Raw genomic sequence first — 27,607 nt, 5'->3', positions numbered from 1 at the left:
AATCCCTAGAAGCACTTTGATGTCCTGTCAGTTGACTGGCCTAATACCCACGATCAAGCCCATTTATATTTAAAAGAGAAGGAAAGGGGTGCCACCAGCAGCCCCCCAAAAAAATAGGAAAGTGAAATACTTGCTTCACCACTCCCTGCTCAGCAAGCGCTGGTCACGTGATTCAGTCTGGCCAATGGGAAGAAAGCGGGGAAGTCCGAGTTATAGGAAGGTTTGCATTTAACTGTTAGAGAGGAAGGACTTGGTATGACCCCTTTTCCTCCCTTTTTCCTGTCTTGTCCTTTAAGAGTGATGGCTCCGAGGCTCGGAGAGGTTAAATTAACCCTCAAAGTGGCACAGCCAGAGGCCAGATTGTTGGGAGCCAATTTCTTCAGAGTGCTAAAATGTTACTTGAGTAATATGTACCAATCAACTCCAATTTCATCATGCAATCCCTTATATAACTAGCAAAATATAAAAACAGCACTCTCAAGTAGGAAAAAGCCTGTCCCATTTCCCACCCACGCAAAGAAAATCTGCCCCAAATCACCTGTCTACCTTGTTGGAGTAACCCACAGTCACTGCCTGCTAAAATTCGAAAATCAAAGAAGCATGGCTCCTGCTCTTTGACTGAGGCAAGATACTTTATTATCTAAGATGTAAATCTTTTAATATGTCTCCCAATTATTTGTTTGATTTAGAACACACACACACACACACACACACACACACACACACACACACACACACAGAAACTACAGTGGAATCAAGAAAAACAAAAACAGAAAATCTTTCACTATTTTTACCCCCAGAACACTGATCTTGCCTTGGCCAGGGAAAGTAAATAAATTAATAACTCGGCTAATATATTGTATTTTTATTACTGAAAATCATTTCCCTGTGTCTCTAGTAAATACATGCTGAAGAAATACTTCAAGAATACACAGTTGGTGGGATGTCTGATCAGGTAACCTCATGCCTTAGACCAGATCTCAGCAGACCTAGAACTCAAATCTCAGGGCTTTCTGCCCCCAAATCTGGCTTTAGGACCTCAGAAATCCTGAGCCCAGAAAGGGGAACCAAGTCACCCCACAGCTGGGAAGAAACAAGAACTAAATCCAGCCCCCAGAGCTTTGTCCACAGGTGTCAATCGCTTGCTCTGAGGGCAAGGCCATCCCAGAGGTGAGGAACAGAAGAATGAGACATGTGACCTCAAGGTCTTGGAATTCCTGTGACCACCTGCATGATTTAAACCAAGTCACTTGAAATCAGAGACACTATCGGTCATAGAAAACAAATTTTTAAAGAAATCTCATGTGCCTCTTAAGATATCTCAAATTAAAAAGCAGCTACTGATTTGACAAAATCCTAGAATACAAACAATCAAGATAAAACTGACCAGAATGGTAATGGCCACATTTATTAATAATTAATAATAAATGGTAACAATAATACATAACATTAATAATAAATGGTAGCATTTATTACTGAGCACTTACTATGTGCTAGATACTATTTTGAATGCTTTCCAACTTTTAATATACAAGAGCAACAGAGACTGTTAATATCCTAATAATATCCTAATTTTACAGATTAGTAAATAAAACATGTTTAATGACTTGCCCAAATGTACATATGCTAATAATCACCACGCAATTGAGCCTTTAATTTAAAAAGATCCTGCCACTATCCTATAAATACTTCTTTAAAAAGGGATAAGAACTCCCCTAGACACACACCTGTGCGCGTGCGCACACACACACAATTTTATCTGTCTCTATAGGTTTCTTTGCTTTAAATATCTCAAAATTTAATCACTATCAGAACAGAAATCTAAGAACTGGGAGCTGAGAGAAATGCTATTTGCCACTGGTGGTAAATAAATAACTCAATAGTGAAGAATAGGGAGTTTAAACAAGTTTCTAAAACATTATGTTTTAATTAATTGTGAATGAAGGAATTACTATTGGGGGAAAAAGACAGTATTTTTAGAATAGCAATTGAATTTAGCCTATGGTGCCACTGACACTAAGGTCATTTGAACAAAAAGGATTTTCAAAGTAACAGAAGCAGAACTTAGGGAGAAGCACCCAAGAGACAGCTACAGGAGAACCAAAACCAATTTGCCCCAACATTCAAGAAGAAAGCACACACCTCACTTCCCGGAGATGCCGCTGGGATTGGATGCCTTTACTTAACTACTCATCCACGACACTATCTGAAAAACGCTGACCCTGCAGCTTGGTGCGGATAACTTGCTGTAGCCTCAACAACTCCGTTTAACGGACATCCACTTTCCTGTCTCACAGAGCCCGCTGTTTGAACCTCCTCCACTTGAGCTGACTGTCTACTTCCTCATTTGTGCGACAGCTGTGTTTGTGGGATATTTGTGTTCAGGATTGCATGCGGTCCAAGGTCAAGAAAAACATAAGTAGAAAATGAAAAAGAACACTCATTTCACTGCCTTTTAAAGGAAAAAATGTACCATTCTGTAGGGGAAACTATCACCTGTAAAAATTAACTCAAGCCATTTTACATATAAAGAAAAATTGCTGTTCTAAGCAACTGATTTAAGTGTATACAGGCGTCCTGTCTCACCACCGTGCACATTTCCCCACTGTGTGACCCCCTGAGGGCAAAGGTTAGATTTGGAAACCTCGTCTCCTGTATGGGATGCCTAGGCCCCCACCACCTACTCTGGTTGGGACATGGCTGAGAAGATGCGGTAATGACCATGGTGGGTGCCGTCTCTACACAGCACCCTGCCCTTGGGAACTGCCCATTTAATGAGTTGAACTAAGAAACAATGTCCACATTTTCCAATTTCTGCCATTAACAACCAGTTTAGACTACTAGTTCTGACATATTTTCCAAATGGTTCCAATTTGTTTTCTCCCTTTAGGATAGCTACTATTTTAAAAGTTTAGTATATGGTAATACTTGGCCAGAAGTAAATATTTAACCCAATTTGTACTAAGTAAAACCTTTAACATTATATATACAATCTGAAGACACAGAAGACATATTGGCCACATACACCACACACACACACACACACACACACACACACACACACACACACGATATAAAAGCTGGTCTTAGCTTTTATCATACTGTTTTCATACTGTTTTATCATACTGTTTTCTACTTGGTAGCAGCAAATAGAGATTTACACTTCAGGAGGAGGTGGCACCTTACCATTCATCTTCCATGGTCCTATTTGCTGAAAAACATCACCTTTCCTCTCCCTTTCTCCCCACTTCTTCAGCCTTCGTGGAATGTAGTTGCTGTTTATTTTAAAAGTGCAGAAGGGCACTTAATATTCTTCTGCTCATTGTGCTTACTCATTCCATTCCCATTGCAAAGCTTTTAAGTTGTTAAATCTAAAATCTCCTTCCTACTTCTCACTGGAGACATTGATTAAATTGATAAAAATAGAATCCCAAACTGCCATAGCTCTTTTAGTCATCTTAATTAATTGTAATTAGTTTTCAAATATTCAGTTCCTGATTTTCCATAAAACTCAGGGCATCACATACATGTGAGCTGTCATCGTGTCTGACTATCAGCACGGGTAACACAAAGGGAACCGCCCAGTCTCCCCTGTGGTCTTTCATACTTTCAACCCTGATTAGTATGTGGGTGGCTAGTAAACACTTGAATTAATTTTATAGTGAGTGACATATTTTGAAATCTGCAAAGCATCTTATTTTGGACATTTAAGCCAAGTCGCTTTTCCCTCGATAGCTCTGTGAATGCCGGCAATAATGGGTTGGAGCAGTTTCTCGACTTTTCCATTAGCATCTAGCAATTTATGAGCTTTTGATATCTATGGGATGATTTTTAAAGGATGACTTTAATTCCCAATGCAGTTAGATAACTAGGAAAATAAGAGACAATAAATGAGTACTTTAGAGAAGGAATTTAACTAAGAATTTAAAGCATCACCCAAGCTGAAAGTAAAAAAACAACCAAAAAACAAACAGAAAAACAACTTCATAATGATCCTGAACTGAGTTCAACATTCCCTTTGCATTGCTAAAGGAATGCATCAGCTTTCAATACATTTCATTTATGCCACACAAATAGATGCAACAGGCACTATCCACAATTTTTAGATGTGGAAATTGGGGCTCAGATATTTTAGGTAAATTACAGAATTCAGAATGAGCAGAGCTGGAGTTTAATTCAGATCCAGCTGCATCTAAAACCACGTTCACAGCACTACACCAACTCCCAGGCAGAATGTGGGTCCTTGAATTTTCTAACAGCACCATGTGGGTCTTTCTAGTAAGTCTAAACCTAAAAAAGTCAAAGTTCATATCCAACGTTCTCACCAATTACCCAAGTCATTTGGGTTCAATCTGTCACCGACTACATACTGAATAGGCAATGATAGGTCTACAATTTTTAACCATGATCATAAAAGAAGACTGAGCATATTTAGGGAATTCATTAAAAAATCAAATATAAAGAAACTTGTACATCAAATAATAATTTTCCCAGTAAGAATTTTCCTAGAAAGTTTATTGTGGAACACAGAGAAAAGTGTATATATTGTTCTAAGCAAAAATTCTTATATAAGTTTACACTGCTATCACCCTTTATAAAAACATCAAATTACTACTTTTGTTACTGCTGTAACCAAAGTTGATCAAAGAAACAATCAACCAAATGCATTCTGAACACTGCATGTAAATAATTTTTAATTAAAATATAACTTAATTACCAATTCATTATAATTTCTGAACTCTATGATAATTGAGCATTTAAGCAACAAGTCTGGCTGAATCCCATCCTAAAATGTTGACTAGAACTCACCAAGAGAAGAGAATTCGAAATGGATTTTTTTCACAAACAGAATTCAGATTGCACCAACTCACTGGTACGGCTAGGTACATCTAAAGACAAACACCTTGATAAGTGATTATCAGGAATGTAGCTAAGTATGCATTGGTTTCTATTGGGAGGCTTTACTATATGTCTTGTGACAGTTTTTGTTCCCAATTGTCTTTTCAGGGATGTTTGTAGAGCAAATAGCCTGGAAGGATAAAAACAGCATCCCTGCAGGACGGAAGACGGATGTGTCTTCTGACCAGGATGACACAGGCTGGGTAAGTTTGCCGACAGCCCTCTGTAAGACAGGTGATTTCCTGAAGTCTGTGTCCCTCGGAAGTGACACAGGCCCACTGTGTGTGAAGCATCCACGTGGCCTGCTCTGCCGTGTTCCCCTGGGAGCTGGGGAGCCAAGGACACTGGTGGAAGCATGGAGCCCATGCTGTCTGCGGTGCTAGGAGGAGGAAACCCTTCATGTCTGACCCACGAGTATTGTTTCTTTCCTGGCATGTATGAAATTGTAGTCAGCTTACAGGCAGGGTGAACTCTCAGGGTCTTTCTAACCTTTGCTAACCTTTTTGATATCAGAGGGATTATTCATTATGAATTTGTACCAACTGAACACACAGTTAACTAAGTTTACTATTTGGAAGTGCTGAAAAGGTTGTGTGAAAAAGTTAGAACTTTTTGCCAACAATTCACGGCTCCTGCATCACGACAATGCACCAGCTCACATGGCACTGTCTGTGAGGGAGTTTTTAGCCAGTAAACAAGTAACTGTATTGGAACACCCTCTCTACTCACCTGATCTGGCCCCCAATGACTTCATTCTTTACCAAAAGATGAAGGAAATATTGAAAGGAAGACATTTGGATGACATTCAGGACATCAAGGGTAATACAACAACAGCTCTGATGGCCATTCCAGAAAAAGAGTTCCCAAATTGCTTTGAAGGGTGGACTAGGCTCTGGTATCAGTGTATAACTTCCCAAGGGGAGTACTTCAAAGTTTGACCATAGTGATTTTCAGCAATGAGGTCTATGGCACTTTTTCTAGGACTAGTCCGTGAACTTAATTGTCAGACCTCGTATGACTAATTATTTGGGTACGTATCTGCTGAGGCTCACTCCCTCCCAGAGAAGTTTTTGCACCTCTAAAGTCTGGAACTCACAGCTGTCACCTGTGCTCATGCGATTAAGTCAAACCCACAAAAGAATACCACCTTCATACAAGAAATTCTGGGGACTGACTGGCCACCCTACATTTACAAAAACGATGACCACCATCAGGTTATTGGAGCCATGGCGCCCAGGGATTTGTACGCCAAAGACAATGTCCCTCTTAAGGCCTGATTGATGACACGCTTTCACAGGCCGACCTGTAAGTGCCTGCCATCAATCAGCCTCTCCCACAGAGGCTGTGGGAAAAAAACTCCATGTCTTGCTCATACTCTCCAGTCTACCCCACGGGTGACACAAAACAGACAGGTCTCCGTGACCCTGAGGCATTCGCACTTGCTTCCTTTCCTCCCCTTGTCATTTTAGGCACGTGGACAAAAACAACCAACATTTACAGAGCACTTGGCAGTCATCACTGGATCCTTCTCCCACCCTGGAGGTGCAGACAAGTGGAATTTGTCTTCTCTCTTCACAGAGGCTCAGTGACTCGAGTGGGTTTACCCAGACCCAGATCTGGTAACTGACGAAGCAGACACATGAACTCAGGGCTCTGGACCCTTTACTCTTTCCACTCCACTCTCCGTACTTGATGAAAACCGGATGGCTCCGCAGGGTGCAGTGTGTAATGTCTCCCTCCCCAAGCTCTCACCAGCAACGTCTGCCTCCTCCCAAGCTCAGACAGCGTCCTCACCTGTCCCCACGGCAGGTGGACGGCTGTGCCTGACACACAGTGGCGTCTGCCCTGTGTTCCTGTGGCAGAAACCATGAGGTCCAAATAACGGCCCGACAGGCACACCTGCACGACGCAGGCCCTGTGCCCAGCACCCACCCGGGTCCTCTCCATCGCTCCTTCAGCTCCTCTCTAATGGGCCCTGTGAGAGGAGAGCGGAAGGTGCTTAGGAGCAGGGTTGAGAGCCAGATGGCTGGGGTTCCGAATCCTCGCTCAATCACTTATGAGAGAACTTACTGAACCTCTCTGTGCCTTAGCTTCATCATCTGTAAAATGGAGATAATCATAGTACCTCTATTACAGGATTGTTATAGAGATTACATGAAGTAAGTAAAAATTACTCCAAAGAAGTCTGTACTCAATAAATGTCATTTGTCACCACTATCTCCACTACTATTGCTGCTGCAAGTCCTCTTCGGACACACTGACCCATTTTGGTTAGTGACCCGATTTCTGACTGTCAGGCCTGGTTCTGAATTCAGGTGAGCCCACTTCTCCAGGGTCCCCATAAGAACCCTACAAAACAACAATCTAGCCTGGCCCACTCTGCCACCAGAAATAATGTGTCCAAGAGAATGTGACAAGCACCACAAACACTTTGTCATGCAGAGTGTCATGCGGGGTCTCAGCTCCCACTCCCCACATAAGAACGCAGGACATGGTGAGGCCGAAAAGGAACACCCACGGAGCCATAGGTAGGGGAGTCACACCACTATATTCTCGCTGGCGGCTGGTTTGGAGACACAGGAAGCAGGAGCCACACCATCCGCAACCTGCCGTCCACTTCTCTGCCAACCCACCTCACTTGCTAGCTGCAATCCGCTCTCCGCAATCCGCAATCCACACTTGCTAGCTTAGTCATGGCAGGTACATCAGGGGCCAATGGCTCACTGGTTACAGTGGGTGGCCATCTGATTATAGCTGACGGCCATGTAATAACAGAGCCAGCACCTTTCCACGTGGGGCCAAGAGCCTGGAAACTGCTCTCTGGGGCTCTGTCCCCACACACCGCTCGGTTGGTAGTGATTTGTTGCTGCAATAATAGAAAAGCAATATAATCCCTTTGGATTCTTCTACTAGGAAAAGACCACAACCCAATATCCAGGCATGACACTGTGGACCTGAGGAACAGAAAAGCACATACTAACTCATTCATTCATTCATTCATTCATTTGCTCAGTTAATTGACTGAGGACCTACAAACAGGCCAGGCTACCCAAAAACAACAGTAACCCCGAGGGTCGTGGTTGGCTTCTGTTCCCGTGAAGCTTACCTCTCAGAGGTAAGACAGAGACAGTCAACTTAAATAAATTCAAAAGAAAATCATTTCAAAGAGCGGTAAGTGCTGTGAGCAAACTAAAACCTGACGATGGCAGAGAATGCAGAGGGCAGAGCAGGGGGGAAGGAACCCCCAGGTTGGGTGTGGGGAAGGCTCTCTGAGAAACGGTGCTGAAGCTGAAATCAGAAAGGGACAAGGAGTTAGGATGGCCAAGAGCCACACCAGCTCCGGAGCCACTAACCCACAGCTGGCCTGCCCTTCGTAAGGACACTGCCAGAGATGAAATGCCACTCTGAAAAAGTGACACCTCTTACTCCAAGCAAAAGCGCACCATGTGAATAACTAGGTTCATTTTCCTGCCCTCACTCTTCACAGGCATGCCTTTTAGGGCTTTATTTTTTAACATACTTTATGAGCAGCGTAAGGACAGCATTACCCCGGAGCCTCTCGGTCTCATTGTCAGTGAGAGCGCTCCTTATCTGACTATGGCTGTGGCTGCTTCCCAGAGACAGTGAGACGGCTATTACTGTGATCTCCCTGTGGCTGCCGAGGCACGGGTCGGTCCCACGGGCTCCAGGACCAACTCCGGGCTCAGGGTCAGACCGAGCCACAGAGCTAGAGCCTCTGCAGGCCACCACTGGCTCCCCTGCACACTTACTTCTGACAAAAATATTGAAGTACGTACACAGGGAGTAAATGCATAAAATTCTCCTGGCCCATTGCAAAGGAGGGATGGTTTTCTGATACCCAGAGCACACATCCAGAGGACGGCCCACTCGATTTCCCTATTCCATAGCGTCTTGTTCTGACATCTGTGGAAAACAGGGAAAACATCTCTCCTTTTGATTAAGCTTCTCATAGGGTCGTTAATGATTTCTCACAGTCATTCCTCCCAGATGTTCTTTATGAAGGTCGGACGAGAGGGTCTCGGTAACCTGTGTCAACCCGAAGTCCCCGGACGTCCGTACGCAACCTAGCACCCTACACGTGACCTCGCACACCCCCGTAAGTTTCTTCCACATCTGCCTTCGCATGTGAGATGGTGACGGGGCTGAGATACACAGAACAATTCTGGTTCTACCCATTTCTACTGTCTTATATGTTCATACACTGAAGCTATGAGAAGACGTAACATGGAGTGAGAAAGCGTCTGTGCTGGGGGAGTGGGGTGCAGATTTAACCCTGCCCACTGATAACTCACTGACTCTTGGCTTTTAGAGCCAGAATATCTGGGTTTCAGTTCCAGCTCCCAGATAATAACTACATGACCTTGAACAGGACACGTCTCTGATGAAGCACCATTCCTTTTTTTCTCTATAAAATGAGGTCAACGGCAACACCCTTTCTTTCTGCTGCACAGGGTTCTCACAATTACAAAATGAGAAACACATTGGGAACTGCAGAACATAAGTACAAGCCAACACCAGAGCGCATGCGTGGACGCGCATACACACACACACACACACACACACACACACACACACCCAGCCTCCTCACTCACGCTGCTGCAAATGCATCGTGTGTAAGGCCTACGTCCAGGTCCCTGCGCTCCCCTCAGGCTTCCTGCCCTCAGTGACTCCTCCAGGACGCCTGGCAGTGGGGGGCATGGGTGTCGCCCCTCCCACCCCTGTCCTGCTGCTTGACAGCCCTGCCCTCTTCTCCTATGCGCTTCCTCTGTTCCACTGACTTTTTCCACTTGCCATCTACAAGTCACAATCAACACTGCTGACAGTATCCTCTGGACAAGTAATTTCCTCTAGAACACCAACCTCAAGGCCCAGGTACCAGGGAAGCCAGTGCCACGCGTGGGCCTGCCTCTGTGCAAAAAGCACCACCAGAAAGGGCTCCAGAGGCATCTCCAACCAGTTCTCCGCAGGGGGTAGCAAACTTGGCCTGTTAAGGGCCAGATAATAAATATTTTGGGCTTCTAAGGCCTAAATATTGTATCTCTGTAGCATATTCTTCTTTATTTTGTTTATACAATGCTTTAAAAATGCACAAACAATTCTTAGCCCTTGTTCCTTACAAAACAGGCCCCAGGCTGGATTTGTCCCAAGAGCCGCAGATTGCCGACCCCTGCTTCATGCCACGACCCTCACAACATACTTGTTTTGTGTGTGTGAGAAAGAGTGTTGTTGGTAAGGGGAGCTGAGGCGCAGCTACTTCGGTCAGGGCAGTACCTGGAGCCACTACTCCCTCGGACATGCTCAGGCTGGTCCACTCTGGCAGATGTCTTCCCTCACGGTGCTCTCGCGGGGACCCCCGCACTGCCCTTGATCCAGACTTTTGGGAAATCATAAGCCATGGGGGAGGTCAGTACATGTCTAAACTCCCCGAACGAGCCAGGCTCACCTTCTTACACTCACGGCTGCTGAGCTCCAGGTAAGTCAAGCGTGCAGCTTCCATGCTCCTAAACATTCTGTGACAGTTAGACGGCCACTCTGCTCACTGCACATGGGACCTTGTGGTTAGTTACTTGTGACACAATCCCACCCGGAAGAGGGCGTCTCTGCGTCCTCCGGAATATTTTACACGTTCATCAGCTGCTATGCTTCTTATCAAGAAAGGAAGATGAGGACAAGAGGAGGAGAGGAAGATGGGAGCAAAGAGGAGGAAGAGGGCAGGAAGAGGAAGAAAAGGGAAGAGAAGCCACTGCACAATATTTCCCTGGATGTGACCATCACAAAATTATGTTCACCTGGTACTTATACCAAACACTGTCACGTACTTCGATAGCAAAAGCCAGGTTCCCCACCATTCACTGTTTCTAAAGGAGAGGGACTAGATTTGCTCTTCCTTTTGATGTTTGCCCCTTAATAGAAAACTTCACTTCCTTTCTTCTTGATTTTCACATGTAGACCACAAGCCAAGGTCTCTACAGGCTGACAGGGTGCCCAGCTGCAAATTAATACATGATGCCCCTCAAATGAATTAGAAAACGGCGCTGAAGGTGCCTTTGCTGGGGAGGGGCGGGGGGTGGGGAAGTCACCTCTGGGCCTGGTAGATCCAGCAGTGCCCAAGGACACACGGTGAGCAGAGCCAAGATGGACTCTCATCCCAACTCAGGTCCTTCACCGAGCTTCACGACATACAGAGAAGCCCTGGCGGGGTTCTGAGTCGATGTGCACAGGCCATGTGTGAACTCAGTCCATTTTGTACAGCTACCACTATGCTGACACACGAGCTGGTGACGGTATGTATGGAGAGGACGATGGTGGGGCCAGCAGTACGTCTCAGCTGGAGGCTTGGCTCATTATCACTGAAAGAGGGCTGACTGGAGGGATGAAGGTAACTCAGAGACAGGGCGCTCTCTGCCAAGTGGTCCACAGTGACGGAAAGGCGCAGGACGAGGGTGACCGACCGTCCTGAGGACGTGCAGCGCCCAGAGAAGGATGCTGAAAAATGATTCTAACTAGCATGCCAGGGCAGACAGCTGAAGTTGAGGCTGGAGGTCTGCCCCCTGCAGAGAATGCTGCACCCCCAGCTGGCTAAGCTGAAAGCGGACTCTCTTCAACAGCAGGAGGAAGGGGTGGGACGCCCGGTTTGGGACTGACAGAAGAGGGAGCAGGTGGGAAGCCAGGAGGACAGCGATGAGGGTCCAGTCATCCAAGGGGAAAGAACAGAAGCTGGGGGTGGCCTGGAGAGGAGTGAGGAACAGAAAACCCAGAGCTGCCTGGGAGCTGCCAGGTGGAGCCCAGCAACAGACTGGAGGGGGTCGGAGAAAAGGTCACGGTGGAGTCGAGGGTGACTGGAGTTCCCTGCCTGAGGAAAGACTGATGGCTGTGTTTCAGTTGCCAAGACAACAAGCCTAACGGGAAGTCAGAGAGGCTGCACCATCTGTCTCTGGGGTTCTCCCTCTCAGTTGCACAGAGTGGAACCGGTGATCTTCCACCTAGAAGTACAATATGCCACTCTGTGACGTGAGGCGTGTTTACCAGCTGACGTGACTCACCCCGATGGTACCAGGCTGCAATCTCGCTTCACAAACACACATCTGTCAGCATTGTTAATGGAGGCCAACATCTGCGACACCAAATCCAAACCATTCGCAGGAAAGAGAAGTATAACCACTGCGACTTTTAGCATTATGCATACCTGCCTTAAACAGAGAAGGTGACAGCAGAGGTCTACCTTTCCAGTAGAGAATGGGCAACATGTTTTTCTCTGTAAACTAAAGATACTACATATGAATTTGATCATATGTATTTCTTCAAAGTATTCATTTTTAAAGTGGCCAAAATTACTAACAACCAGGGAAAGTACCGATTTATAAATTATGTCCTTGGCATGCGGTATCCATTGTGAATTTGCATGCATATTAAATGCATCTAACCAGAAAAGCACAACGTTGAGGCTTCAAAATTGTATGTGCAGAAGACAGTAAATTCTAACGTTACAATTCTGCCCAGAAAACATTAGTTCCCCACGTTACACGTGACTGTCACACAGCCAGCTGAGCCCTCTCACTGTCCACCTGGAGAAGCCAACAGTCCCCCATGCCCACCCAGGCACCACGCAGAGCAGACAAGACCATCTGGCATCGTGTAGGACAGAATTAAGGGGCTGATGTCACCCCGCTTTGCAAGCAATTGTTTTTATTTAATAATTTGTCAGAAAAAAAAATGTACCATTAAAACTGCCACCATAGAATCACTAAGAAAATCTTTCTCCAGTGTAAAGATTTCAACACTGAGGAAATGGGGCAACATATAGCCAACTCTGCTCTTTCGCTACAATACGGAGATCTGTGATAGTAAAATTTTGTGTGTCAACTTGGTGGGCGACGGGGCCCGCCTGTTTGGTCCAGCACTGGTCCAGACGTTGCCATAAAGGCATTTTGTAGATGCGATTAACGTTACCAATCTTGAGGTTAGGAGACGACCCTGGATAGTCTGAATGGGTCTCATCCAATCAGTCAAAGCCTCAAGAGCAAAACCTGAGCTTGCAAGAGGAGAAGGAATTCTGCTCAAGACTGTAACGCAGAAATCCAGCCTAAGTTTCCAGACTGCTGGCCTACCCTGCGAGTTTTGGACTTGCCAGCTCCCACAATTGTGTCAGCTGATTCCTTAAAAGAAATCTCTTAATACATACATGCTACACATACATATTTACACACATGCACAGATGTGCATATCTATTGATTCTGTTTCTCTGGAAAACCCTGACTAGTACAAGATTCAAGCGGATTTCCAGTTTAGAACTAACCACGCACACGGTATTATAAGCGACCCTGCTGGGTGGGGCGTGGGGATTAATTTTGATTACAGTGTAAAAATTAATGTTTTCTCTTCTTTAAAAAAATTTCATTGAGATAAAATTGACATATAACATTATATTAGTGTCAGGTGTATAACATAATTTGATGTATGTATATATTGTGAAATGATCACCATAGCAAGTCCGGTTAACATCTGTCACTACACATAGCTAAAAAATGTCTTTTCTTGTGACAAGACTTTTCAGATGGACTCTCAGCACCTTTCACGTAGACAACACCGTGTTATTACTAGGATCCCCATGCTGTACATTACATCCTCATGACTTATTTATTTTACAACTGGAAGTTTGTATCTTTTGACCACCTTCACCCGTTTGTTGTTGTTTAAATAGCTTCACCACTAGCGAGTGCAGGGTTTTCTTTTCATTTTTTTTTTAATTAAAGTTTATTGGGGTGACAATGGTCAGTAAAATTATATAGGTTTCAAGTGTACAATTCTGTATTACATCATCTATATATCACATTGTGTGCTCACCACCCAGAGTCAGTTCTCCTTCCATCACCATATATTTGATCCCCCTTACCCTCATCTCCCACCCTCCACCCCCTGACCCTCTGGTAACCACTAAACTATTGTCTGTGTCTATGAGTTTTTGTTTCTTCATTTGTTTGTCTTGTTCTTTTGCTGTCTTCAGTTTTATATCCCACATATCAGTGAAATCATATGGTTCTCTACTTTTTCTGTCTGACTTTTTCTGTCTGACTAGCATAATAATCTCAAGATCCATCTATGTTGTCGCAAACAACACTATTTCATCTTTTCTTATGGCAGAAGAGTATTCCAAGGATTCTCTTAAAACTGTTTTACCTGATGCCCATTTAAAGAATTCTCGCAGTGAACTCTAAGAAGAATAAAAGGTGAATTGTATTTGTCAAAGAAGAAAGGTTCATGAAAATCTTTCGCATGCCATGCCAGTTTGGGTGCTTGTTTTGTTGCATCCAGACTGCGAATTCTCTGTGGAGATGAACCTGTCCCTTCATTTATGGCCTAACAGCCCAAATCATGCTGTCAGCTCTAATAAAGCAAATATTCATTTTAAGTGTAGATCAAATGATTTCACAGGTGTAACGCCCCTCCGACGGCTCCTCCCCTGGCTCTCTTCTGCCTGGGCCTTCTCACGAAGCAGCTCAGGACATCTGTCTGCTCCCAGCTTCCTCCCTTCCCTCCGTGAAGTGGGATGCTCAGTCCCACACCCAGCTCCCATTACTGTGAGTGCAGGGACATCCCCAGGCCCACACTTCCTTCCCTGATCGCTAACTCTGATCACGCTTCTTTATTTACTGCCATCCTAGATCTCCTGGGAGCAGGAGGGATGAAGGGAAGGGTCCGAGCACCTGCAAAGGAGAACTGACCAACTTAACACATTTCTATCTTTTGCAAAACTGTTGCATTTCCACAGTTCCACAAGCTTGGAAGAGAACTTATCTATTCCAGAAGGCATCTGGTCCTTTGCAGGATAATCTTCTGGATACCTTGCCTGCTTTTCTTTTCTTTTTCTTTTTTTTTTTTTTCTTTTTGGCTGTTAGGAATGGGAAGAGTTCAAGGCATCAATCCAGCCTTGATTGAAAGTTACCTGTAAGTTCTCTTTATTTTCTGTCTTTTCGATACCATGCCTGTCACCGAGTCCTGTCCCTCTCCCTCTTTCTTCCTCAGCAGCTGCCCTTATCAGCGCCAGCCTTCCTCCTCTGCTGAGTTACTTTATAACTCACAGCAAGAATCTCTCCCCCAAATGTCATTCTGATCGTGTCACTTGTTGCCAAATGTTCCAAATGTTTCAAATGTTTCTTCTTAAATTCCAACCCCAGGTCTAGAAGCCCGCCCACCAGCAGACACCCTTCTTCCTGACTCTCCTTCTCAGCCCTGCAGCCATTCCCCTGCCTACTCCTGCCTCTGCACCCTCCCTGCTTTCCAGACCATTTACCAGTCCTTCTTTCCCTCTCTTCCTCTCCCTAAGAGCTCCCTGCTCTTCTTTGAATTTCCCCTCAGAACAGATATCCCTTAACCCTAAAAAATGACACCTGTTCATTTTTCACTGGGAAAATTCAAGGACTGATGGGTTTCCTTGATCCCACGTAACGAATCCGCCATGGTTTTCCACCATTCCTGATTCAGGTCATAAGGATGGGGACACCGCCAGCTCCCATCCAGGAAATCTAGAGCAAAAAACTGGGTACCACCTGAGCAATCACTATCTTGATGTCATCTGAAAGTACCCCTATTTTTACCATTCTCTTACTGAATTCTCAAGTGAGAATCCTCCACCCAATTTAACCTTTCCTCGTGGTGAATTCTGTTAGACTTGTAAACCTCGCTACACAAGGATGAGGCATGCATATCAAAATGCATTGCCCGTTGTGATTCATGGGCGTGTTGCATATAGTCACGGATGTTTCTGGAAAATTGTTTTTTAAAATATTTAACAGCCAATAAATGCATCAAGTAATATTTTGCTCCTTGTGGAACAGTCAGAAGTCATTCTAGCATTTTTTGGAAGTATTGGCAATTGCAATCAATAAGGCGGGCAGAAAGCATGCCAATGTTTTTCAGTCGTCACTGGTAAAAATGTAAATTTTTAAAAATTAAGACTCTAAAGTTCGCCTGCATTAGTCTACTGCTAATGCAAGCTGGGACCATTTTCTAGGACTTTAAGTGGCTTAACGTCATGGAGACATGTCACAGGCTTCCTCTAAATTCCTCGGTGCGTGCCATGCATTATCCTGAAGCCCTCAGAAGATGAAACAGGAAGCCGCAATGAGAGTGTTTGAAGAACAAAAGGAAAATGAAGCACAGAGACCTCAGGCTCAAAGTAGAAAGCCCTTGAGAGAGTTTTAAGGATATATTAGAGGCCTGCAAAATGAGAGTAAATCAGCAGGCCCGTTAACTGAGCAGCAAATTAAAGCACTATTGTTTCTCATTTCAGCCTTGAATACGGAGGGCACCAAATGGACCCCACTGTCCCCTCTGCAGAAGGAGAGTGCTCTCCGCTGTGTATTCTCAAGTGCCCTTCTTCTTTCCCAGCTAATTTAGTGAAAGGGTGATATCCCTTTCCTAGCGTTTCTCCTAAGACACTGTTACGAACTTTCCCAGGAACCCATGTTTCCCCTAAAATAAGACCTAACCGGACAACAAGCCCTAGCATGATTTTTCAGGATGACATCCCCTGAACGTAAGCCCTAATGCGTCTTTTGGAGCAACACTTAATATAAGACCTGGTTTTATTTTCGTGGAAACACAGTATATTCCCCATTAACTTCGACTAATTTTCCTTTTATTAAACAATGAAGTTTGCCATCTTCAGATGTATTGCCCTTTTCTTCACCCTAATTCTTGAGACAAATGGTAAAATATAGCATGTAGGTAATCCAGAAATAGCCTCTGAATTTAAGGTGTAGACCATATTCCGCAACTGTATACATTTTATTGTCTCATCACATGAACACAGTTGAAAGCAGCTCTCTCCCATGCCTGAAGAAATCAAAAGGTCTGCAAAATCTAATATGACCACATGAGAGATATTTTTTAAATTAGTTTGTATTTATACCGACTTATTCATAACATTTCCAACTGTTTAGTTCTAGGCCCAGAGGTCAGCTGCTTTCAACTCTCTAAGACATTATTTTGAACTCTGCTTCCACATCTGGAACCCAGGGCTTGCCAACCAGCAGCTCCTGGAGCACTGCTGTGCTCTGACTTGTTCCAGGTTTGCTATGAGTTACTGACACCCTTCAGCCCCAGGGAACCAGGTGGGGGACCTGGGGCAGCGGGCGCCTCTGGCCAGGTCACAGCTGGCCCTCAGGTTCCTCGGAGTCTGGAAACACAGTACTCACCGCTCTGCTGAGAGATACTGGACATGACCCCAGACAGCCGCGTCTACAGGCTACTGCAGAAGGCACCACTGCCCTACGCGGAGAAGCAGCCCAGGTAGCTGCTGAAGGTAGGGAGCCAGAAAGGCGGAGGGGGGAGGGGCGGGCAAAGATACAAGTAGCAGCTTCCCAACTCCTCTCTGTACGGGTTTCAGACACGTCTTTCCACTTAGGGCTAATGTGATCTTTTATTGCAATCGAGGGTGACTGCTCTAAGGATGAACACACCTTTTACAAATTAGGGCCTCATTATTATTTTTAATTACTCAACGGGAAAAAAACTCAAGGAATGATCACAGTACTGCATTTACATAACAAAGGAAATGATTATAGCTACTGAATTTTTAAAACATAATTTTAACGGCTGTAAAATTTGGAATGGTGGTAAAATGGCTTGAATTTTTTCTTCTTATCACTGCTTGTATAGTATGTGACAGTGACTAACAAGTATCTGAAGACGAGAATCAATGACATTTTGATCAAGAATTATATTTATCAAGGATGCCCCCTATCTCCGCTGTGGTTCAAATTGTGTTGGCAGTCCTTGCCCAATCAGGCAATAGAAAGAAATAAAAGGCATCCAAACTGAAGAAGTTAAATTAAGAAGTTAAATTGTCGTATTTGCAGATGACATGTTTCTTTATATAGAAAACCCTAAAGACTTCACCAAAAATCTATTAGAAATAATAAACAAACACAGTAAAGTTGCAGGATACAAAATCAACACACAAAAATCCATTGCATTCCTATATACTAACGATGAAATTTCAGAAAAAGAAATGAAAGATACAGTTCCTTTTGCGACTGCAACAAAAAGAATAAAATATCTAGGAATAATTTTAACAAAGGACGTGAAGGAGGACATATACACTGAAACCTGTAAGACATTATTAAAAGAAATTGAAGAAGACACAAAGAAAAGGAAAGATATTCTGTGTTCATGGATTGGAAGAGTCAACATAGTTCAAATGGCCATATTACCCAAAGCAATATACAGATTTAATGCAATCTCAATCAAAATCCCAATAGCATGTTTTTAAAGGAATAGAACCAAAAACAAAATCATCAAATTTGTTTGGAATCACAGAAGACTCCAAAGCAACACTCAGAAAAAAGAACAATACTGGAGGTATCACACTCCCTGACTTTAGCTTGTACTGCAGGGCTACAATAATCAAAACAGCATGGTATTGGCAGAAAAACAGACACACAGACCAATGGAACAGAACTGAGAACCCAGAAATGAACTCACATATATATGGGCAGATAATTTTTGACAAAGGAGCCAAAAACATACAATGGAGAAAAGACAGCCTCTTCAATAAATGGTGCTGGGAGAATTGGATAGCCACGTGCAAAAGAATGAAACTAGACTGCTATCTGTCACTATGTACCAAATTTTTGTTTGTTTCGGGGTTTAACACAGCCTTCTAATTTGTTTTTAAGTATTTTTAAGGTTTAAAAGTGTTTAAAGTTTGTAATTCCTAGTAGGAAAACATTATCTGCCGAATACCCTAACAGCAAACCACTGTAAATTGCTACAGCTACATTTGGGCCAGAGGAGTAGGGATTCTCTGCAAAACACCCCAGCTTTCTGCACCAGGTCAGAGGTACACTGGTTTGCATTACTGCCACATCCACTGGTGTCCTACATTGCTTTTCCTTCAGCCAGGGCTTTGTCAGAAGGGCATTGCGCCTGAACTCCAAATTTGGCTGACAATTTTCTGATGAGACTCAGAACCATGGGGTTGCTCTGATGTTTTGACATATTTGCGGGTTCTGGGCCACATCCTTGGAGTGCACCATAACTATGGCTCTGGCTTGCCTGCAAGAACCTCTGGATCACTAAGATTCTCATGGAGCCCAGGCATTCCCGCCATTCCAGACATGCTCCCTCTCATTTCAGGCATTCTTCCAGGAAAATTAGCAGGCATCCCCCCAGGAAAGCCACCTGGACAAAGAGCCATACTGGGCCCCCGATTGTCCTCTGGCGTCTTCCTCCTTCTGGGCTCTCTCGGGTTCTTCCCGAGGCTTCTTAACCCTTTCCATTCTTCCATCTCTCGCTTTTCACGTTCCTAGTCATACTTTCTCTGATGTTCTGCGATTTTCTGGGCCCTTCCTTGAACTTCCTTCAGCATCGCACTGGCATCTTCATCATAATGCGATTTGCGCACAAGGGCACGGTCCCGGGCTGCTTCTTCCCCATGGCCCAGAGGTCCGCGTGCTTTCCCTCGCCCTTTGCAGAGCGGAGCTGAATCAGGAATTATTTCAGGAGCTCTGCCACAGGCTCGGATGGCAGCGCTTGGCTCCTGTAGTTTGATGAAGACACTGGCTCTCCTGCCAGACAGAACGGCCATGCGAGGACTCAGCATCTGGCGTCTGTGAACACGTCAACGGCTCTCTGTAGGTCACCATCATTTAGGGCATCACCTGAAGTCAGGCTCTTATCATTTGCCTGATCCATCATCTCCTCAGTTACCTCTACAGCTTCATCTCCCATTTCTTGAGGGGCATCAGTGCCTGGTTCAATCACACCTTTCACTGTCAATCTCTAGATCGCTTGACGCTTCATCTGTCTTTATCTTTTCCTCCGCCTCCTTACTATCTGCTGTTTCTTCCTTGATATTTTCTTCTGATTTAATTGGTAGCAGGTGGTATTTTACCCCCCATGCTCTCCACACACTGCCTCAGGAAATGCATTCCTCAGTGTGCAGAATGCTCGGGTCCTGCTTACACATTTTCACCAAGGCCCAGAGCCTGCTCACTTTGAGGGGGTCCAGGGTGGGGAAGCATTGGGAGGTGACAGGCTTGGCCGAGGCTGCGGCCCCAATTCCAGACCCGGACACTAGCTCGGCACGATCGTCACGGTGTACCAAAATTAAGATGGATCAAAGACCTAAACATAAGACAGGAAACAATAAACTGCATAGAAGAAAACAGCTTACTAAACTTACGGACCCTGGGTTCAGGGAGGATTTTCTGAATTTGACCTCAAGGCAAGAGAAGTAAAAGCAAAAATAAATGAATGGGACTATATCAAACTGAAAAGCTTCTGCACAGCAAAAGAAACCATCAACAAAACAAAGAGGCAATTCCCGAATAGGAGAAGATTTTTGCAAACAGTACCTCCAATAAAGGAGCTAATACCCAAAATATATAAAGAACTTCATACAATTCAACAACAACAAAACAAACAATACAGTTAAAAAAATGGGCAGAGGACCCGAACAGACACTTCTCCCAAGAAGATGTACAAATGGCCAACAGATATATAAAAAAATGCTCAACTTCACGAGCTGTTAGGAAAACGTAAATCAAAACCACAATGAGAGACCACCTCACAGCTCTCAGAATGGCTATCACCAACAAACAAGACAAGTAATAACAAGTGTTGGAGAGGTTGTGGAGGAAAAGGAACCCCCATACAATGCTGGTGGGAATGTAAATTGGTGCAGCCGCTATGGAAAACAGTATGGAGGTTTCTCAAAAAATTCAGAATAGAGTTATCATATGACCTAGCAATCCCTCTTCTGGATATCTACCCCCAAAAAATCTAAAAACATTTATCTGTAAAAATATATGTACCCCTATGTTCATTGCAGCATGATTCACAGTGACCAAGACACAGAAACAACCAAAGTGTCCTTCGATAGATGACTGGATGAAGAAGATGTGGTGTATATACACAATGGAATATTACCCTGCCATAGGAAAAGATGAAATACTGCCATTTGCAACAACATGGATGGATCTTGAGACAATCACGCTAAGCAAAATAAGTCAGACAGAAAAAGTCAAGAACCATATGACGTCACTCATACATGGGACATAAAACTGAAAGCAACAAACGAACAAGACAAACAAACAAAAACTCATAGACACAGACAAGAGTTTAGCGGTTACCAGAGGATAATGGGGGAAGAGGGGTGGTAGTAGAGGGTAAAGCGGGTCAAATAAATGGTGATGGAAGGAGAAATGATTCTGGGTGGTGAACACCGTGCAGTATATAGATGATGTATTACAGAATTGTACACTTGAAACCTATATAATTTTACTAACCAATGTCACCCCGATAAATTTAATAAAAATTAATTTTAAAAAGAATTATATTTAGTTATTTCAGGCATAAAAAGCAATGTAAAAGGAAGTTATGTTCATGAAAGCAAGGTCAGGTAGCTCATTAGAAAATTTGAAAATATTTTATTTGGAAGTGTCATAGTTATACAATTTCCCCAAACGGATGTCCCCAGCTTACTCCATTAAGTATCAGTGTCTATGAGTGCCATAAAGAGGCCAAATTGAGAAGGACTAAAATTTAAATAACATGCCTCTGTTACTCTTTTTTATATATATACATGCCCCACCTCTCATCCTTTCAGAATTCTACCACAATAGTAGTTACGTGAAATATCATTACATATCATTTTTATATCATTACAGCTCCAGAGACACTATTAGTAGCTGAGTCATGTAATAATCTGTAGCTACATTTCCTCTCGTGTGTTACTTTTTGTCTTCTTTGGAGCGAATCATTGTTACATTGAATTTGGGTTAGTTTCCTATACACTTATCACCAGGGTACCCCCGAAGCCTCCCCCGATTGATCAATCTCCTCTCCGCACAAACACATCAGGTGTTCTATCAACTTCATCATCTTAACGAAGTCTGCTGTGCACCTGTCACCCTCCTCCAGTCACTAGTCCCACTGCGTGCTGGCTTCTGTCCTGCCGCTGGGATCCTGGGTCTTGCTTTTTATTGATTTACCCTGTCATTTACTGGGGCATGTGAGTGTTGTCAAGTTTCAGGATGATGTACTGGTATCACCTTTTCATCTGGAAACTCCGATCTGTGGTTGTGGGGAACTTTGCTGAATTATTCCTTTGACGGTTTTCCGTCCTCTGTGTTCTATATTGTCTCAATCTGGTGTTGCTATTTTTGGATGTTGGACCTGATAGACCAATCCTATGAAGTTTCTTATTTTTTCTACATTATTTTCTATTCTTTCTCTTTTTACTCCACATTCAGGGCAGTGTCCCTAAATGTATCTCCTAGCACTTATAAATTTTGTTGTTTCATGATTACAATATCACTCCTTGTCTCTCTGAGGATACTTACTTCTTCTTTAAGATTTCTTCTTCATGCAAAGGTTCTGTTTTCTCCAAGTTTTTTTTTTTTCTTTTTCTGTTTGCGTGTTTTAGTTACTATCTCTCATGACAGAGACTTTCCTCACGTGTATGATGATCTTTGGTTGTCGGCTGATACTTCAGAGTAGGGAACTGGAAACTCAACAGGAAGGCTGGGGGTGTTGATTTGAGATTTAGTTTCGGATCGTGCTGGTTAGGCCTCTTCCTTGGGGGCAGCCCTCATATCAGTATCCTTGAGTTTTATTTTTTAGCTCAGAACCCAGGGAGGTCTCCTAAAGGTAGGGTATCACCCTGGCTGCCCTCGGGCTATCGGGCAGGAAGAAGACGGTAGCTGTGGTTCTCAGGGTTTGGTAAATCACTACAATCTCCCTGATTGCAAGACTGTGTTACACCACTTTTAACTTCTCCTGGTACCTTCTAATCTAGAAACCTTCTACATGATCATCTCCACACAAAATAATAATAATAATAATAATAATAATAATAATAATAATAATAATAAAAGTTCCATTCTTCTGTTGGAGTGAAAGAGGGGCAGTTACCTCCTTATATAAAGAGGGAAAGCAGATCTGAACTTTGAACCAATACTCTTAATTTTAACTCCATCTTCATTCTCATTTCCAAGGGGTTCTTTTTGCTGAAAACGCCTGAGCTTCTGCAGAGTTCGTCAATGTAAATTGGGCTAGACCTCTTCCTTTCTCCTCTGCCAGACTGAAATTCCACTTTCTCAGGCCAACTGAGTAAGCTACCTCTCATCTGTCCATAGCCCAGACTCCAAAGTGCTGTGGTTGTTGCCTCATTTCTTTGTTCTTATGGGCGTGTGTCTTTAAAACAAAACAAAAAATTCCCTTTAAACATCATTTTAATGGAGTTTCAGGAAGGGCCAGGAACTAAAACGTGTACTCATCTTTAACCTGAAACTTACGAGTCACTCTTCATCCTTTCACATTGACAGTGAAATGGGAATTACTCTTTTTTCTTTGTTTGTTTTCAACACTAAGACAAGGCCCAGTGTTCAGAAGGAACAGGATACAAGGAAACTATCAACTTGGGGATTGAGGTGAAACTGAACTGAATAGTCGCACGCTCGTACAGACTCATACATCTCACTGTCCTAACACGGTGCTGGGCATTGAGTGGCGTGAAAGGATGCCCTTATTTCAGAACAGCCTGTAAGAATTCTCAAACTGATACTTAACCTAAAATAGAGTACTCAGCGGGGAAAACCACCAGGCAAAGGAGTGGAAAGGGAACAGGCCAACTCAATGGAGGAAAAAGGGCTAAAACTCGGTTTTGAAAAATAAGCACTACAGGCATTTGTTCTGCAGCGTCTGCATCCCGTGTATTAAATATAAAGTGATCAATCGATTGAGGACTAAAATGTATTTTATGCAGACTAAGGCTGCTGACATAAGGGAAAAAAGACCCCCTGCTTACAAGTGCTTACAATACAGTTGCTTTAAGTCTTTATTCTCTGTTTTTCACCATAGTGGGTCATTAAGATTTTGAAATAATTTTTCTAAACACCAGTTCAGCTCACTCCAAACTTGTGAAAAGAGATAGCGTAAAATGTTGTATTTTTTCAATGGTGCTCAGGGTTTTAAGCTACACTCTTACAGAGGCTGAAAACGCCATTATTGTTGAAATAACTGTGGTAAAACACCTCTGTTACTGTGAGCCTGCGTCTCTCTAGTCCCTCCCACTGTTTATACCACCGACATAATTATCTTCATAACACGGCTTCTGATAATGCACAGTTTCAAGAAATACAACTGTTGCCTTAGGCGGCACTGACTCTTAATTGGATGGATATAGATGTGAGAGGAAGGAGTCCAAGGAGAATATTGTGCATGTTCAGACATGAAAAGACACAATGAAGAGACACATCCGTCTTGCCCAGCATGTCTGGGTAGGAGGCTGCTGGGAGCTCCATGAGGAGGGGCCGTGGGGGGCATCTGAAAGCAGAAGGCCCTCAAAGTCCTCTCGTGGACTGAACTCTAAAGGACAGGAGCCTGTAACTTTGCAGACAAAGAGGAGACACTGAAGTTTTCTGAAGAGGAAGTCACTTCATCAAAATGATGCTTCAAACAATGCAAGCTGCCGGAACGCTACAGAGCAGCAAGTTTAGTAAAAGGAAACAGTTCAGACTCTAAATAGCAGAAAGATTCAAGGTCACACAAAGCTGGCCTGGATTGCCTGGCAGCAGAAATGTGAGAACTCACTTCAGAGATCAGTGGAACTGAGTAATCTGCATTTCCAGTACTATTACATAGTCAGTCAAGTAACAGGAATGGACCCAATTAGTACTGACAGAGGACTTACACTGCAGCTGTTTTTCACCTAAATCCATGGTGTCCTTTCCTTTTTTTAATTCAAGAAACATTTACTGAGTATCTACTATGTGCAAGGCATACAGTCTTTTCTCATCATCCATCTCATTATCTTATAAGCCGAATATAAACAATTCCTGATTTCACAGACTGATTGATGTTCTTAAGAACAGACTGATTGTTTTTTATAGACAGCAATACTAATTCTTCCATGACGTCCTTCTCTGCCTGTGCACAGAGTCCAATCGACATTACGGCCAACTCCATGCAAAGAGCAGAAGAAAGGCATTAAAAGAACAAGGTCCATTAGGCCCAATATCGCCTCGGTTACTTTCATTCCATTATTTCTGTTTATATTACTTCTTTAATCAATATCTCCTTTCAGTTCTTCATGTTTACCCTTTTCAAAATCGCAAGTAATAGGATTATGGTCTTTTGAGCTCAGTGGCAACAGACTTTCATAAATGTGTTTCTGAATTTGTGATTGTCTCCAGACCTGCAACTGAGAAGTCTTAAATCGAATCAAGTTTTCCAGAGGCCACATCACACAAAGATGCAGAGAGCATCGTAATGCAGTAGAGGTGCTTTCACCTGTTATGTAATTCGTCACTCACGGTCCAGACGAGTCACATAGGGCCCAATGGCTTTCTCCGTTTGTTCTTCCCATGGCAGTTTCACTAGTTTTCAAAGTGGACCTCTTTTCTGTACACATCCCTGATTTGGGTTTAATGAAATACTTCTACCTTCCCCGGCAATAATTCTGGAAGAGTTTCATCTGGACGTTACATTAACCGCTGCCTCTTCCATAGGACAATCAATCCCTCCGTTCCATCTCTGGAACAGCCTTACAGGGGAAAGGACCTGTCTCCTCCATCGTTTTCACCAACATCAATGCAATGTCCACAACAGGCAAGAAGCTGCACTTTCAGCGGACCCAGGTCAGACACATCATCGGCAGACAGCCCTTCCCTTCCACATGGGGCAGTCCTTCCGAGAGTGGCACAAATAACGTGATAGAAAGAAGCACATGACCATTGGGATGCAAAGAGTCCAGAGAAAGTTCTCCTGGAGTTCAGAAGGGGTAGGAGTACTTGTGAGTGGAGAAGTGTTTCATAAAGGATATGAATTTGCACGAGACCTTGAAGGATGAGAGGATTGTGAAAATGGAAGCTGGGAGGGGAATAGAACTGCTTGTGAGAAGCAAAGCAGGCAACTCTAGTGTGAATAAATGATTTACAGAGTGACTAAGAGAGGGAGAAAAGGCTGAGATCTTCCAGTGTCAGGTGAGGGAGGCCTGGCTTCCCTTTAGAAGCACTCCGACCTGGGAGCAGGGAAGACAAGCAGTCTTAACAGGCCGTCTGGTTGCAACATGCAGGAAGAACTGACGGCAACCGCAGTTTGTAGACGTGAGACAGAAAGGAAGGCTCAGCAATCTGTAAGGGGACCTCCAACGCGATTCCTGCCACCCCACAGAGCCTCGTCCAGCCCAGCGTCCTCCTCCCACTTCATGCTGCAGGATCACTCAAACAGCACGCTCAGCGAAAACACACCTGGATCCCTCGTGCCTCCCTGCTGAGCCGCCCGCCCTCCGTCTCCTTTGGAATGTTCTCTCTCCACCACACTGGTCCACCTGGCAATGCTCTAGTGCTTCCAATCTCCACTCAAATGCCATCTCTCCATAAAGCTATTCCTGATTCCCCCAAGCAAACTCTTTTTCCTACATGTAAGGTATACTTAGTATATAGCTCCCTCGTAGCAATAATTTTTGGACGATCGTCTCCCACCTAAATTATAACATCCTTAACGCTATCCTCAGACCAATTTTTGGCACACCTGAGAAGGATCATGCATGCATGAATGAATGAATGAATGAATGAATGAATGAATGAACAAAACAACGAACAAATGAACACACTGTATGGTCAGACAAACACAAGGGAAAGAAAAGCCTGGAAAAGGATGGTCACAGATGAAAAGGAAAAGGAAAGTAAAAATATGAAAGAATTACAGAAACTTGACAGAGTTTGGTGATAACTAAATGTAGGGGAAGCGAGCGATGGAGGAGAATGCCAAGCTTCTGAGTTCTGCCAGGAACCCTGGCAGACCTGCTCTTCTTCATTACTTTTATATTATCAGCTTAAAAGCACTGAACAGAGACTCATGGATTTAAAAGAAACAAAGAACCGTCAAGAGATAGAGGCAGAAGAAGATCCCAGAGAGAACAAACACTAAGATTCGTATGTTAACTGACCCATGTGCAAACGTTTTCTGAGAAAGGTTGATAGAATCTTGCTTCAAAGCATAATTTATTTAATTAAAATATTTTCCATGCATCATAAATACAGTCTAATTTCAGAAGTCTAAAAAAACTACCACGTTACTAACTACAAGGACATAAAAATCATTTCCAATTTTCTGTTAAATCAGAGTTTAATAATGACTATATTATTATCAATTACACAAAGCTCTTACATCTGAATTTTCAGAAATCTAAGGTTAGTGAAACTGAAGAATGCAAAATGGAAGTGGGGAAAGACTAAGCAACCATAAATTATTTTTCAAGGCACTAGAGGTTTTACTTCTGGTTTATTTTTTCTTTAATAGTAGAGAAGTACTAGGTACACATAAAATAACCTAGTTATTGAGACAAGATTTATTAGACTGTTATAACTGTAGTACATATTTTAGAGTATGTAGCAAGATACTTAAGGACAGTTTAACGACCAGAATGCAATTGCTCCCAGAGCTCCACAGGTAATTGGCAAAGAGCTCTTCCACCATCACTCTGATTTTGGTCACTGTGTGACAAATTAATTCCTTTACTTTTACTGAAGCCCTAGACATTTTCACAAACCAAACAAGGGGGAGAGTCACATGGTAAGTTACAGGAGGCCTCCGATGGAGGGGAGTAAGGTCTCGAACAAAATGGAAGAGGAAAGTGAGCGTTTGGAGACACCAGGATGGGGTCACACGTCCGCAT

General features: G+C 43.5%; 1 protein-coding gene and 1 pseudogene across 4 annotated transcripts in view; both read right to left on the bottom strand.

Moving 5' to 3' along the window:
- Positions 1-27,607, bottom strand: part of ENOX1 (ecto-NOX disulfide-thiol exchanger 1) — a 504,034-nt gene that overhangs the window by 373,957 nt on the left and 102,470 nt on the right. The window lies entirely within an intron of this gene.
- On the bottom strand, positions 18,802-19,927 carry LOC117021603 (hsc70-interacting protein-like; annotated as a pseudogene).

The sequence above is a fragment of the Rhinolophus ferrumequinum genome, chromosome 4 (assembly GCF_004115265.2).
Source record: "Rhinolophus ferrumequinum isolate MPI-CBG mRhiFer1 chromosome 4, mRhiFer1_v1.p, whole genome shotgun sequence".
NCBI classification, from domain to species: domain Eukaryota; kingdom Metazoa; phylum Chordata; class Mammalia; order Chiroptera; family Rhinolophidae; genus Rhinolophus; species Rhinolophus ferrumequinum.
This window is presented reverse-complemented; position numbering and strand designations above follow the sequence as displayed.